This window comes from Rhinolophus sinicus, chromosome 3 (assembly GCF_057876585.1).
Source record: "Rhinolophus sinicus isolate RSI-liver-muscle chromosome 3, RSI-T2T, whole genome shotgun sequence".
Lineage (NCBI taxonomy): Eukaryota > Metazoa > Chordata > Mammalia > Chiroptera > Rhinolophidae > Rhinolophus > Rhinolophus sinicus.
In genome coordinates this window covers 103,043,006-103,058,083 of record NC_142503.1, presented here as the reverse complement: position 1 = coordinate 103,058,083, position 15,078 = coordinate 103,043,006, and the positions used below count along the sequence as shown (strand labels likewise).

Below are 15,078 nucleotides of genomic sequence, written 5' to 3'. Positions count from 1 at the left end.
CCAAAAAATACGCCTGAAGATGAAAGTACAGTAAGACATTGTTCTCTAACATTTAATGAAGCGTTTCCATTTGAAATGAGAAGAGGCCTCTCAGTGGGCCAATTTCTACATCAAGAATTCACTCATCATCCACATAATTCCCTTCAGAGACAATTAGCAACACCAGATGTATTCCAGAGGCTCCATAAGCTTATATAAATAAAAATATCTGACACTCCAATTACTATATTCAAAATAGGAAGGCTACCAATACCGAGATGCATTACAACAATTAATACTACTACAGCATTACAGTCTGTAAATGATATGTCTACACTACTTATTTGCTTTGAAAAGATACACAAGAAACTAACAGTGCTTATTCCTGGGAAGCGGGCATCAAGGGTACAAAGAGGAACTTTAGTATTTTACTTTAAACATCGGGGTATTACTTGAAATTATCATGCAAGCAAGTCTTTTCATAATTTTTAAAAATCCAGTAACTTTCCCCTTTTTCAAAAACTTAAATGAAATAATTCCGTCAAAATGTTGGTTAACCACTGAGACAGAAAGGTTCATTCATCCTCTGTCTGTTAATATTCCCTCCTGTAGTTACGTGTATCTATTCTTTGAAAATTCAACCCTATGAAAGCTTCACTAAATTCTAGGCAGAGATGGCTGGCAAGCTGACATATCTGGTTACTGCCTCAGGCTCACCTGGTCCTATTGGGCCTGTCAAGTTTTTCCAGTGGTGTATTTTGAGAGTTTAAGACTTGATAGAATTCTAGAGCTCTTTCAGTGACAAACGAATAGTGTTGCAGAATAGCAGTAAGATGACACCCTCAGAAACTACTAAAAACACATTCCACTCAAATTCTTTCCCATTCTGACTTTTAAAAGCTGCTAAACTATATATACCTGCTACTGAAATACAAAGGCCAGCAGGCTCATCCGTCTACTGGTAATTTGCGAGCAACTGTCACTATAGCTTCATGTTGTTCCTACAGTAAGAACAACTACTTTGGTATACACTCCAGAGGGGTTTTCTTTTCTTTAATGCACATCCAAATCTGCCCTTCCATCCTACAGCTATAAATTCGGATTACCCCTAGCACCACCCCCACCCCATTAATTGAATTTTAATGTCTACCTGTCACTGGGTAGCAAATTCTATGCTCCGTGGGCAGACATTTCAGAATGTTTCCTGTGCACGCCACAGTAAGTGGGAGCCTAGCAGGGAGGCACTAAAATTTACCAGCCGACAGCAAGTACCTCATAGTTCACCAATATTCATTACTAGTTGCCCGCCTGGAGTTCTTCCTGCCTTGATGTCCTCAGTTTCATCAGAAATTAATTTCCTTTGTAACTAGGCCTCGAAGAATAGCTGATCTCTTTCTGAAATATGGACATTATGACCCTCTGGGGATTAAAAGATTTAAAAAGCATGTTAGAAAAATCACCACTACATAAAGAGAACCATTAAACAGCTACTAGGAAACGCAAAAATACGCAGAATTCACAATATGCAAACACTCCAGCTCAAAAACCAGACAACTAAACTGAACTTTGTATTTTACAATATAATAGAATTTGCCACCCCTCTGCCTCAAAAGGATTTAAATAAAACAGGACAAAAAATTTAAAGGTGCCAAATGTTTACCTAAAAACAAAGGAAGATACCAGAAGAAGGAACAAGGCAAAGTAGGTATAGGTAAGAAGAAACTAAGAGAGGAAAAAATAGTGGAGAAAAGGACTTTATTGAAAATAATATGCATATATAACTAAAGCATGGAACTCTAAGGACTCAAAATCATGTTGTAAAGGAAAACAAAGATAAGCAACAGAATTAGAGGACAGGAATAAAGCATGTTTCTTATATTGCTTTAACCATTTAGATCATTATCTTAACTACTAAAGGAAAAATTTATTTAAACTTTCTGCTGCTAAACTGGGAAAACAAAATGTACAGAAAGCTGTATATGCCTCTAAAGCATTTTATAAGAACCAAGCAAATGTGGACCTTTCAAAACAGTCACTGGACAATTGGGAAAAAATCATACATTAGTTTCCTAGTAAAAATCACGTTGCTAAATTTCTAACTCAAGCAACAACTATGTCTTTTTATGGAATAATCTAATTTTGAAGGTGCAATAAAGTACTGCAGTACTAGCAAAATTACCTGCTCCCACAGCACTTCAAAAGTAACTACCCTGCTAAATAATGGTCATTGTTATGCTAAGGCTGAGAGCTAACTGGGAAGGACTGAGGAGGTCGATCTACTGAAATAGTTTGGAATCAGCATGTTTAGTGTTATAAGGATCATGCTCCAAGTAGCTTAAAATGATCAGGTTCCAAATGCCTTAAATGGGAGGTAGGTTGTGTGTTAATAAAAAAAAATAATTAACTACTTCTTTGCTTCTGTTAAAAATAAGAAGGTACTAATGTCCCCCATACTAGAAATTTCAATTTCATAACCATTTCACTGTAAAACACAGTCTGCTTTCCAACAGGTTAAAAATAAACCCAGATGACTGACAGGGTATTAGTGGAAGAGAGAAAACCTTAGCAAGCGTGCATCGTGCCAGGGATGGTGCTGGGTGGTGTATGCCTGCAATCTCATTCCAGCCGCCATCCTGTGGGGCATGTGTCATTGCTAACAAACAGAGGAGTCCGAGATTAACAGAACTAACATCAGGACTCCAATCTCTCGGGCTTCAAAATTCGTAATAAAATCCTTTGGTGAAGAGGATACAAAATGGGGTCCTTGTAACAGTTTTATTTAACCAGCACAGTATTTTTAGAAGTTCAACTTTCCATTTTCAATCTAAGCATATATTGTACTCTCCTGTTTAGCCAACAATACTTGCCTAGTCCTGCCCTAAATGAGTTTGCAACCCCTGCTTTAATGCATGTTAACAAAAGGAAGGGAAAAAAGGGAACAGCTGCGTTCCTTGCCATCCCATTCCTAGAAGAGGGGTAGCTCTGACCAGGGGTCGTCCTGGGGACTAGGTGCTATCATCCTGGATCAGAGGACACTTGCAAGTACAGGACAAAGGTGAGACATTTTCTACCAGGGCTACTCTGCCTTTTACGGAGCATTTTGGAAATGTGTGTATTTGGGGTGACACAATGACTGACATGGCACTACTGGACGTTAGTGGGTTGGGAGCAGGGGTCCTCAATACCCCACAAAGTAGGAAAAGTCCTGGACAACCAAGAATTGTCCCTCTTCCTATACAACTTTCAAATGGCATTCAAACTTGTCCTGAGCCTAGAACCTAACTCAGTTTTAAATGTATTCTGGCAGGGTTTTAATGATCACTCCATTTTCCAGGAATGCAATTACTGTGGAAAAGTGAGGAAAGACTGTACTTTGTTTCGTTTGGAACTTTACCAAGAGTTGTTCACCTTTTCAGAAAATTACATTATGAACAGCAATGCCACCTGTAGTATTTGAGTCACCATTATAGCAAAACGAGATCAGTCTGCATCTGCAGCTGGCACATTCTTGTTTTTTCTACAGGGATATAAACAGCAGCCTCTTCATCCCCTTCTTAGCCGCCACGCCTGAGCACTTGCGGACTGAAATAAGTACTTTATTCTAAGTTATTTCCTCCTTTACATTACGTTTAGGGCATTATTTATATTTTTCTTAGTAACGTGTAGTGAATGTCACATCGGAATAGTTACAGGAAATCACAAAAATGCGTTCTGAGCAGAGGACACAAAAACAGATACCTGACTTTACTTTCTGTCACCTCCTGGGGGAGGGAGGCCACCGGGTGAGGAGTAACAGGGAGTCCCCGTAATTCGTATTTCGATGTCACTTGAGATGAGAGCAGTCCTGGAAGGCACACTTCAAAGATGACAGAAAGTCAATACTGACCTTTCCTAACAGAGGTGCTAATTCAGTGAAAAGGCTCATCTGCTAACAACCACCTAAAATGCACATTTTATACAGTCATCATTCATCAAAACAAACTCTGAAATAATCTGGCCCTTCTCTTTAGTACTTTATTTTCCTCTTTCCTATGAACTACCAGAGCTGCAGTTAACCTGTTAAAGATAAACAAGTTGTAAGTACCAGGCCCTACAAGCCATACATACATGCCACTTTACAATATAGCAGTTTAAAAAGTACTTTTCCATACATTACCATTTAATTGCATAAAAACCTTATGGATTAAGAGTTACACTAATTTAAAAAATAGAAACCATAGAAATTAAAATGAAAATATGATTTGGGCTACTGCCAAATCGAGTGCTTTCTACTCAACTACACTACCCCACACAATGACCTTTTTAACAGTTTTTTTATTTACATTTTACATTTACAATGGTGACAGAGCATACCAATTTACTTATCCTGTAATATTCTCGGCAACTGAGTTTAGGCATCAAATTTAAACTATACTAATTTTCTCATTTCATAAAAACTGAGTTATTTTTAACATTTCTTAAAATTGCCTTGAATATATTTCAAACAAATATGTACAAGTATAGTTTTGATTATGCTTTATGTTACTTATTGTCATTCACCCTGGAACCTATTACATTATTCTACTCTTGTTATTCTTGTAGCCACCTCATCCCAGTTCACACGAAAAGGACAGAAGGTATGTCTCTTACACTGAATTAACTGATACACAGTTTGACATATCCCTGGTTAAAAGGCCTTATAATAAAGCTCATGAAACCATGGTTTTTCTTAGTACTGAAATTTAGCTGTAAAGAAATCACATACCTAGTCTGCAGAGCTAACATCCACTTTCTCTGACTCTCTAAATCAGGTAGTTATAATTCAGCAAATGAAAATCATTCTGAACCCACGAGGAGGAAAAGGGTGTGGCTAGTCACATCTCCATTCACCCTTTCGGGTCTTCTAAGCCAGGAATGCAGCCCCCAAGCAAAACTCTGAAAAAGGACCATCTTTGAACCAACAGCCTCAGAAACACCTTTTACTCTCAGCCAATAGTGCCCTAAATTTAAAAAGATTTTAGGTAAGGAGAGAAAAGGGAAATTGCTAAACAAACCAAAAAAAACCAGCCTAAATCACTGTTCATATCCTTCCTGAAAACAACTCTAATGTTTAGAGAATGAAAAACTTACTGTCAAATATAAGGTAGTACAATCGATAACATACAGAAAGGTGACGTCACCAGAATAAAACAATACTATTCTAAACTATATTTTCTCATACAAAATTTACAATGTAACAGGATTTTGCTCATATTAAATCTACTTTTAAAAGATTTATTTTAATACACAAAAACTCACCAAATTACAAGACTCTGTCATTTAAGTTCTGAAGGGGGGCCAAAATAGCAAAAAAGACTAGGGTTGCCAGATTTACAAATAAAAATGCTTTGCTGTTTATCTGAAATTCAAACATAACTGGGTGTCCTGCATTTTATGTGGCAACCCTGCAATCTCTGAACTAATTCAAGTGAGCGCCCATCTCTACCCAAGCATTACAGCACCAGCTCCCACTCAGAACAAGCTGGGGCTTCCAGCACAGCAGAATTTTGACTGACGAAGTCTTGAGAGTCTGGAAGTGTGCTTTTCCTGATAATGAGCCTTTCTTAATACCTGACATTTACCGTATAAAAGGAAAAGCCTAATTTCTAAGAATCAAAGGTTAAGCTTTTAGTAGGTTCTATCCAGTCTAGTGAATGAACTTTCATGAAGCTTATGCGTCTGTGTTAAACAAACACAGAGTAGAAATAATTGACAGTGTAAGTTTGTGGTAATAAACAAAAAAGTTGCTTATGAAGGTTATAATAAACAGAATCCTGTTTTAAGTATTACAAGCAGAATTAAAATTCATTTTAATGAATTCGGAAGTTAATCTACTTTTTTCTTGAATTCATAATCATAGAACTTTGGAGTTAGAAACAAACTAATTTCTGATCCTTCAAAACTTCTGGAAAGTCCATTTCACTTCATATTCATTTCTATACAGGTTTTTTCTCCTGTTGAGCCTCCCTCCTAAACAAGTACAGCAGTAACCCCCTTATCCACGGTTTCACTTTACATGGTTTCAGTTACCCATGGTCAACAGCAATCTGAAAATATTAAATGGAAAATTCCACAAATAAACAATTCATTAAGTTTTAAATTGCATGCCCTTCTGTGTAGTGTGATGAAATCTCGCGCCATCCGGCTCCATCTTTCCCAGGACGTGAACCATCCCTTTGTCCAGCATATCCATGGTGTACATGCAACCCATCAGTCAGTACTTAGCAGTGGGCTAGGTTATCAGATGAGCTGTTCTGGTATCAAGTGTTCAAGTGACCCTTGTTTTACACAATAATGTCCCCAAAGTGCAAGAGGAGTGATGCTGGCAATTCAAATACGCCAAAGAGAAGCCTTAAAGTGCTTCCTTTAAGTGAAAAGGTGAATGTTTGCAACTTAATAGGAAAGAAAATAATCATATGCCGAGGTTGCTATGGTCTACAGTAAGAATGAATCTTCTATCCATGAAATCGCCTAATTTATAAATTAAACTTCATCATAGGTACGTATGTATAGGGAAAACACAGTATATGTAGGGCTTGGTGCTATCCGCAGTTTCAGGAATCTCCTGGGGGTCTTGGAACATACACCCCGCAGATAAGGGAGGACCACAGTACCAGATATAAGAGATATCTCCCTTTTGATTTATGAGATTCCCCTCAACCAGCTCTCTGCCCTACTTACAATGGCTCTGACAGAGTGAGTGCAAATAACTCTCCTCTTCTGCTAGTTTCATTAAAATCACCTTAACACTGAACCTATGCTTTTCTTCCCTGTGCTCTAGGCCACTGCTCTTTGATACAGCCCATCCATCTTTGGAGACTACCTAATTCCCTTACTTCATTTACACTGATACCTTGAAGGTATTAATAGATAATCACATCCCCCTTAGTGCTCCCTTTTCCTAAATTTAGCTCTTCAGGCTTTTCTTCTAAGTCTTACGCTACTATCAAGGTAGAATTATCTGCGTCTTTTTCTAAATGTGGTTGGAAAGTGTTCATAATTATTTGGAGTTCAATCCTAGGAAGAAAACAATTACACTGTTAATAGCACCATAATTTTGATATGTGATCACTATTATTTGCTGAGGGGTAATTCAATGACAGTTCACTGCAAGTTATTTGAAACCTTTTCATAGTTGTTCTTTTCTAGGTAGCAGTTTCCTGGTGTGCATTAACGCCATTTATTTCATCTTCCTTGGGGAATGATTTGAGATTCGGCATTAACAAATGTAATTTCAATGCTGGAGATGCTTTGCTATTTTCTTCTAGTTGCTCCACAACATTTTCTAATCTACTAAACTTGTATAATCAAAAACTTATTAAATTGAACATACTTCTTCAATCAAAAAATCCGTAATTAAATTTAGCATGTATCTTCAATCTATGGATTAAAAAGTATTTCACAGATAGTTGCCAACACAGGACATCTTGTTGCGTTTTTTTCAGTCTCCAAGAAGCAATGACTACAAGTGAGAGTCTCTAGGATCTTAACATGAAAGGCAAATGCTTCTTCAGTGATGGTTCCACTTGCCCTCTCCCTCCATTCACTTGGCCAGTGTTCACGTCATCCTGTGCGCAACAGAAACGCGCCTCAGACAACAGCATCAGAGTAAGCATTCAGCTCGGACTAAACAGTAGTGCTCCCAGACCCCACATTCAACACGTAACTCACAGGCGGGGGGTGGGTGGGGGCTAGGGAATAAGGAACATAAGCTCTAATGTGAAAGAAAGAACAAAACATACTGGAAAACTTGTGCTTTGATTATGATATTCAAATTACTGTAGCCTCCCCTTTTCCCCAAGTTCAAATAGAATAAAAAATCAATAGTATATGACTAAGGGCTAATGTATTAATTCAATAATGCTACATATTTTCTTTACTAATAATGACTACTAACAGTACCTGTTGGTATTACTGATAAATCCTTACCATGTTTATAAAAATCATCAGATTGTTCCGGACTGCATGGCATATAAAAAATAAAACAAAACAAACAAAAAACAAAACTATTCAATACCTGAAAATGCTCTGTTTTTCAAACATGAGTCTCATGGCCAATAATGAAATCATTTAGAAAGACAACAATTTTCTTAAAATACACTGCAGAGTTAAGGATAGGTATTGTTTCACAAAACATTACATATTTCTGCATGACATAGTCACAAATAAAATCTGTTTCTCTGAGTCACAAACAAAAGTTTGAAAGCCTTTTTTTAAAGACCTTTTATATTTTTAAAGTCATTTCAACATGATTACATCAAAACCAAATTATTTGTTTTACTGATATTAGCTAATCTCTACTAATACATTTCAGCACCTAGAAATTTTTAGTTTGTAATGTAAACTTTTCAGGTTATTTTTAAACTAATAAGCAGCAAGGATATGGTTGATAACTAGATAATTTAATTATATGGGAGTTTATTACATTAACCACTCTTCTTTACATGTTTGAAATTCTAACAAAAATGTAAAAGAAAAATAAGCAAGGAAATGGACCTATTATTAAGATACAAGTAAGTATAATGAATAAATATTTAAATTGAGACTGACACGTCCCTTGTAAGGAATAACAATCGAGGAACTTCCTCATATTTAATTCAGGTAACACTTGGGGTGCCTTGTTCAACTATAATGGACAGGTTTAGAGGTCTTTAAAAAATACATAAGGGACAGAAGAAACAAAGTCATAACAGAAAACAAACCTCCTCAAAAGATAACATGAAAATACAATTAGTTAAGCGTGCTTCACTGTCTCTTCACTGCCTCTTCAATAGTCAACTACTTTTCAACCAACGGAGAGTACACAAAATATCTACCTACCTGGCAGTGATTTTCATTTCTTAATTGTTTAATTCACTCTGGCAATTTTCCCAGCAAGGTTAACATGAGATCTATATAACAGACACCATTCTGCCTTCCTTGAAACAAGAACTATGTATAAGTGTTGTCTGAAGTAGGTTTACAGGCAGTTGGATATCAAAACAGTGCAAGCCTCAAAGTCAATTTTCCCTATTTCCAAAAAGTTTCTAAAAACTTACTAAAACAAAATATTCTGTCTCTAGGCCCTTTACCCATTAGAGGCAGTACCTAAGCTGTAACGGCAATCGAGTTGTGTAATTTTAGAATTGGAAGGGGACTTAGACATCACCTAGTCCAGTGGTTTTCTGATACTATGAGGAAGAAAAGAAGAATCAATGGCATAATAACTTATAACATATGCAAGCACACACTTACCTTTTTTTAGTGTATCTCACTGTATATGGAACATTTTGCCTTGTTATTCTATCAAACAAGGGCTTAACATTTTGTCTTGTATTTTATATTTAATCACTTTTAGAATGTGAGTATACACTTGGATATGATTAAAACTATTTGTACAATTTGGAACTTAATGTTTTCTAGTAATAGAACCTTACATAATACATAGAACCCTGACATTTTCAGAGTGGTTTCACATCATCTCATTTATATTTCAGTCTAGTCGATTTGAAGCAATAGTTGGGTGTAATAATGATATAAACCAAGATAAAACAAAGTGAAGCAAAGCATATTCCAACTGATGTACTACTGGAAAATACCCTAAAGCATACCGTAAAGTTCCAGAAATTAAGATTATTTGGAAAAAAGGCTAGGCTTAAAACATTCCATAATTATTTTCAGAAATGCAAAAGAATACCATTCAGTACTTTTTAGTACAAGGAAGTTAACACAAGATGTTTCCATGCAAGCTGACCACAATCTGCTTCAATGAAAAGATAAGACTAGATTGTGTGCTGTTGTTTTTTAATTTGAAACACAACAAAAACAAGAAACAAAACAAAAAACCAGCAGGTGTTTAAGGAACATTAACCACGTCTCCCACTAACTTACTGTATGTAAATAAACGTAGATACTAAGGAGATTCTTTAAATATTCAGTAAACTCCATTTCCACAGAATTCTGAGCAGTCAAGTAAAAAATAACCTCAAGGCTAATTAGGCTTGATTAATAAATGTATATTTTGTATATATACAAAAGCAAGCAAAAAAGAAAATTAGGCATACTTTCAATTTTAAATAACATAGTAAGTTAAAATTAGGCACAAATCTCGATTCTCTTTCCTAAATTGAATAAACTCTTGCAAAACAGATACATTTTACTTCCTTATTTAATTTTTTAAATTTAGACATCAATACCATTGGAATAATGTTTTTACATAGGATCACCACAGTATTTCACTTTAAATTCAGGGAGAAATTTATGCCTACAAAATGTAATACAATCAACTAATTTTACTGGAGAGGTTGCCGGCTTTCCCAAAGCTAATCCTTACCAACTAAAATTGGGGATTGGGGGGGGGGGGGGGGGATGCACAAAAACCTCACAAATTTTAAAAGGCATTTATCTAAGGTACTTAAAACTAAACTCCATATCATCAATGCTATTTTTAAAAATGCATTCAAAATAATGTTGTTTTTAAAAGATCCCCTAAAATCCAAGCCAACTGTTCACAGATGATTTCGCACTATTATTTTAATTTTCAATTGTGAATTTATTTTAGAGGTCTCTGGTCTACTCTTTCTGATAGATTCTATTTTTCCAGATGTTCCTCAAAAGAAAACTCATTCCTCACTCTTGCTTCCTGCTTTTCTCCTTGTACTACTGTAACTATAGCCTTTCTTCTCTTTCTCTGTCTCTTACTTCATTCTCTACTTCTGATCCTATCCAGACTGTGTTCTCACTACAAACAGTAAATTAAATAGAATGCATCAAAAATTTTTTCACAGAATTCATTTCTTCCAAAATTTCTTTGCATAATTTTATTCAAACTTTCATTTAACATCTCCTGTATATTTAAGTCCTTCACTGTTTTTCTATGTACTTATTTATATAGATATTAGCACCTTATATACTTCCCAATTCTCTTGTAAAAAACACCTTCACATACATACATCCAGCAAAGACTCAGATTTTACATATGAAACATCTTACTTTGAAAAAGTACCTCAAACTAAATAAATGAAAAGCAATGTCCAAATTGACAAAACACTTTTCTAATCAGATCTGATCATCTTTACAGGCCCAGTTAAATAATTTTTATTAAAAAAATGAAAATAAGGACAATACAATAACATTTTGCCTTTTATCAATATCAACAGAAAATGTTTCACATCAAAATTGTTTTAATGAGAAAAACAAAAGGATTCCTTCAAGACAAAATAGTCCAATTTCTCATGAGGATTTGTATAACTCACATAAAGTCAGACCTGTAATGAACTTCAATACTAATTCATGGCAAATGTTTGGACTATGGAGCACATTTATATTTAAGAGCTTTTATTTCCTTTTGTTGTTTTAAACTTTGGTATATTAATAGGTTATGCTCTATTATGTCTGGCAACACAAAAACCCAACTGCATCTCTTTCTAATTTGGATGCAGTAACCTTGAAAAGCAACAGGTTCTGATGTAGTAACATGGCCTTTTTACCCCAGACGCCTAACCAATTTCTCATGCCTGGGTGGTTCCATCATGTCAGCAGTGACACTGGTCAGTTGCCTAAGAGACTGGAGGCTTATGATATCTTTAGGAAATGCTTTACTTCAAGGCAAACTCTTCTGGTCATTTAAATTTTTATTTGGATTTATCGTGTAAGATCTGTTGTTTGACATGTGGCATGTCATTTGTGTACAGCTGCCATAGATAACAACATCTGTTTTCTGCTGCTCACTTCAGTTCACCCAAAGAGGAGATGCATAATCAATAGCAAATACACATCTAAAAATGTACTCAGGGAAAGAAAATTGCCAAACCACTGAAGCAAACAGCACTTGACAGAAAAGGATTCATGAATTATGAAAGGATTATGAAGACACTGGCACTGTTATAACACAAAGCACAATGTTCACAACTATCTATCTAGTATCAGTCAAGCGAAATGGTTTCTTAAAATTTAGCTCATTAATAAAAAGATTCATTAGACTCCGTTTTTCTCCCACTAAACTGTGTTAATTACCCAACTTCATACTACTTCAGTCTGATTACACTTGTACACTTCACTCCACATTCATTTATCAGCTAACATATCCAACACTTCCAGCGGGTACCAGGCACTACATTCTATTTCTTATTCACAACAATGGGATTCTATGAAAAAATAGTTAGTTCACTGAAAGAAAAAGAAAGCCACAAAACCTCCCAGACAGTGAAATGGAAATACGAGCTTCCTCACCAGAATCTGAGGCTGCAGTGATGCTGGTCACTTTCCTTAAAAACTTACATATGCGAAACCATAAATCTCTCTGTTCCGGGTCTTCAAATGGCCTACTTAACTTTATTCAAGATGACAGTGAGTAGCATTAACAAAGTATTCAACATATACATAAAGAAAAATAAGTACTTAATAATGCTCCTTTTTTAAGGATAATAGTAATAGCTAACACTCACTATAGTGAGCAAACATTTAGTACATACAATATAGTACTATGATGCTACATAGGGTAGTAATGTAGCATATGTTACACTACAGTAACATATAGTAACACGTTACATATAGTAACAAGTGTTACATATAGTAAAAATTTACTCCCTGCTGTGACTCACTACACACCAGGAAAAAAACCTAGTAAGTGCTTCATGGCCATTATTTCACTTAATCCTCACATCATCCCTACAGGATTGGCATTATTATAAACCACATTTTACAGATGATAAAACTTGAGGCTTGGAAGAATTAAGCACCTTACTCAAGGTCACTTAGTGACAGAGAGCTGGGACTCCAACTCAAGTCTATCAGGATCCAAAGTCTGTGCTCTTGATGACCATATAACACTGCCTTGGTTTACACTCATTCAATATTAATTTTAGTCTAAAGCTTTTGAATGTCTTATCATTTTAGGACAAGCTTCTTCCTTTAAAATGAACATTTTTCTTGATACATACAAAAATCAACATCTTATATAAGAATTTTACTTGAAACTGTGGTCCTACAAGTTTAAATATTTGGATGGGAAACAAAATCTATCTGAATGAAAGCCTTTTATCACTATGGTTAATGGGTCACAGGTGGAAGAGACCTTGAGGGTCTAGTCCAAATTCTTCATTTTAAGAATGAGAGACCTTTTGAAAAACATCCATCTACACTCAATTTAAATTACCACATATCCAATGCAGAAACATGTAGGTTTTGGGGTTTTTTTTAAGTCATCATTTTGAATAGATAATCTAACATTTCTAACATTTCAACATCATACAGAGCATGGTATCCATTAGCGAAATACTATAAAAAAATACAAATTCCATGACATGAGGTCAGACTATTAGCTAACAGGGCTAATAGCAGTTGAAAGCTTAAATCTTACGTTGTAGAAAGCTATAAAATAGCATCCTTACCTATGTGGACTCAAACTCAAATAGCAGCTATTTCTTCCTTGAATTAAATTTACATTCATTTGGGTCAACTTCATTTCACCACTCATGTCACGTGATCGAATTCAAGCTCATTTCAAGGAAAAGGTTGCTGTATTTAGAACACATACCACTGAGAACAACCAGATGAGTCTCTGAAGGCCTATCCAAATACCTTGCTTTGGTTGCTAAGAAACTAAAATTTCCCCATATTATCAATCATTGAAAGATGCTATGTCAGCATAGAGATCAAATATGTTAAGATCAAGAATCTCTCACCTATGGAGCCAAACGAAACCATGCTATTTCCACAAATCGAATAGTTGAAATTAGTATTAGGCTTTTTTAAGGCATATTGTTAACACAGACTAAAACCTTTTCTTCCCTGAAAAAAAGACCTAGCTGAACCATCAGCTCTAATGTGTCTTTTGGAGCAAAAATTAATATAAGACCTGGTCTTATTTTACTATAAGACCGGGTATAATATAATATATAATATAATACCGGGTCTTATATTAATTTTTGCTCCAAAAGACGCATTAGAGCTGATGGTCCAGCTAGGTCTTATTTTCGGGGAAACACTGAAACTGGTAAGACAAAATCAGTCTAACTATACCCTGTCTTCCACAGTGGCTTATGCTTTGGAGAAAAACAGAAAGAAATACCCAATATACTTTACATATTCAATGCTAGAGACTTTTCCTTCCTGACCCCTGCATGGAAAATTCAAGGCCATGAAGCATACATAAGATCTGACTGGAACAATTTGGTACAGCAAACACTTATATTTAAACCGATGATGCTTTTTCAATCCTTTACTGATGTATTGTCACTATAATCTTCAACCTTTTGAGCCTAGATTCTCCTTAGGATGCTTAACACCAACTTTATTTTTTAAATTGAGTCATTTAAATTACAGCTATTCCAACAAGAGTAATTTTAAATTGTTCTAGCGTTAACAACATAGACACACTGAAGGATTATCAAAAATAACATATAGTTCCCTCTCCAGTACTGTTTTAAACCTCTTAAAGGCTGTTCCCACAAGAGCAGACACCGGTTCACCATACTTCTAGCCTCACCTCTGAAAGATCAATTCAGCGGCTGAATTGTAACACAAGCCTTCAACAATCAGAATCTTTTTTGTCTAGATCACATCCCCTATCACCATGACTTCCCACCATTTCTCCATCGTCTCTAAAGAGCTTTAGTTCAAAACCCAATTTTCTCGTTTCCACCGTTCACTGCACACATCTCAGGGACTTTTATGTTCCTCAGAAATAACGTCTCTCCTGTCTTGAAACTTTTAGATCTGAAAAACCCACGTCGTCCACCTCGCTCTCTCCAGGCCCTGTCCTCAATCCCACCGCGGCAGCCCAGCTGCGTGTGTCCCGACTTACGAAGGCCCGACATCACCGCGCTCGCCCCCACCCAGCGGCTCCCTCCCCTGAGAACCCCGACACTGCACCTCAGCATCACACCCGGCTTCCTACGTTTCACTCCCTTCCCTTATTCTGTCCTCCCACCCCCATCTCTATAACCAGGCACCCCTCTTTCTCCAATAAGTATTCCCTTACCTCAGTCTCAACCCTTTCTCCCCGTCCTCTGCTCATTTTTTCTCTCCTTATTTAGAAACTCCTTTTCGCTCTCCCAACCAGTGCCCTAGGATGCCCAACACTCCACCCTCCTCAGCAAA

General features: G+C 36.1%; 1 protein-coding gene across 1 annotated transcript in view; it reads right to left on the bottom strand.

Moving 5' to 3' along the window:
• Window positions 1–15,078, bottom strand: part of NPTN (neuroplastin) — a 63,474-nt gene that overhangs the window by 47,329 nt on the left and 1,067 nt on the right. The window lies entirely within an intron of this gene.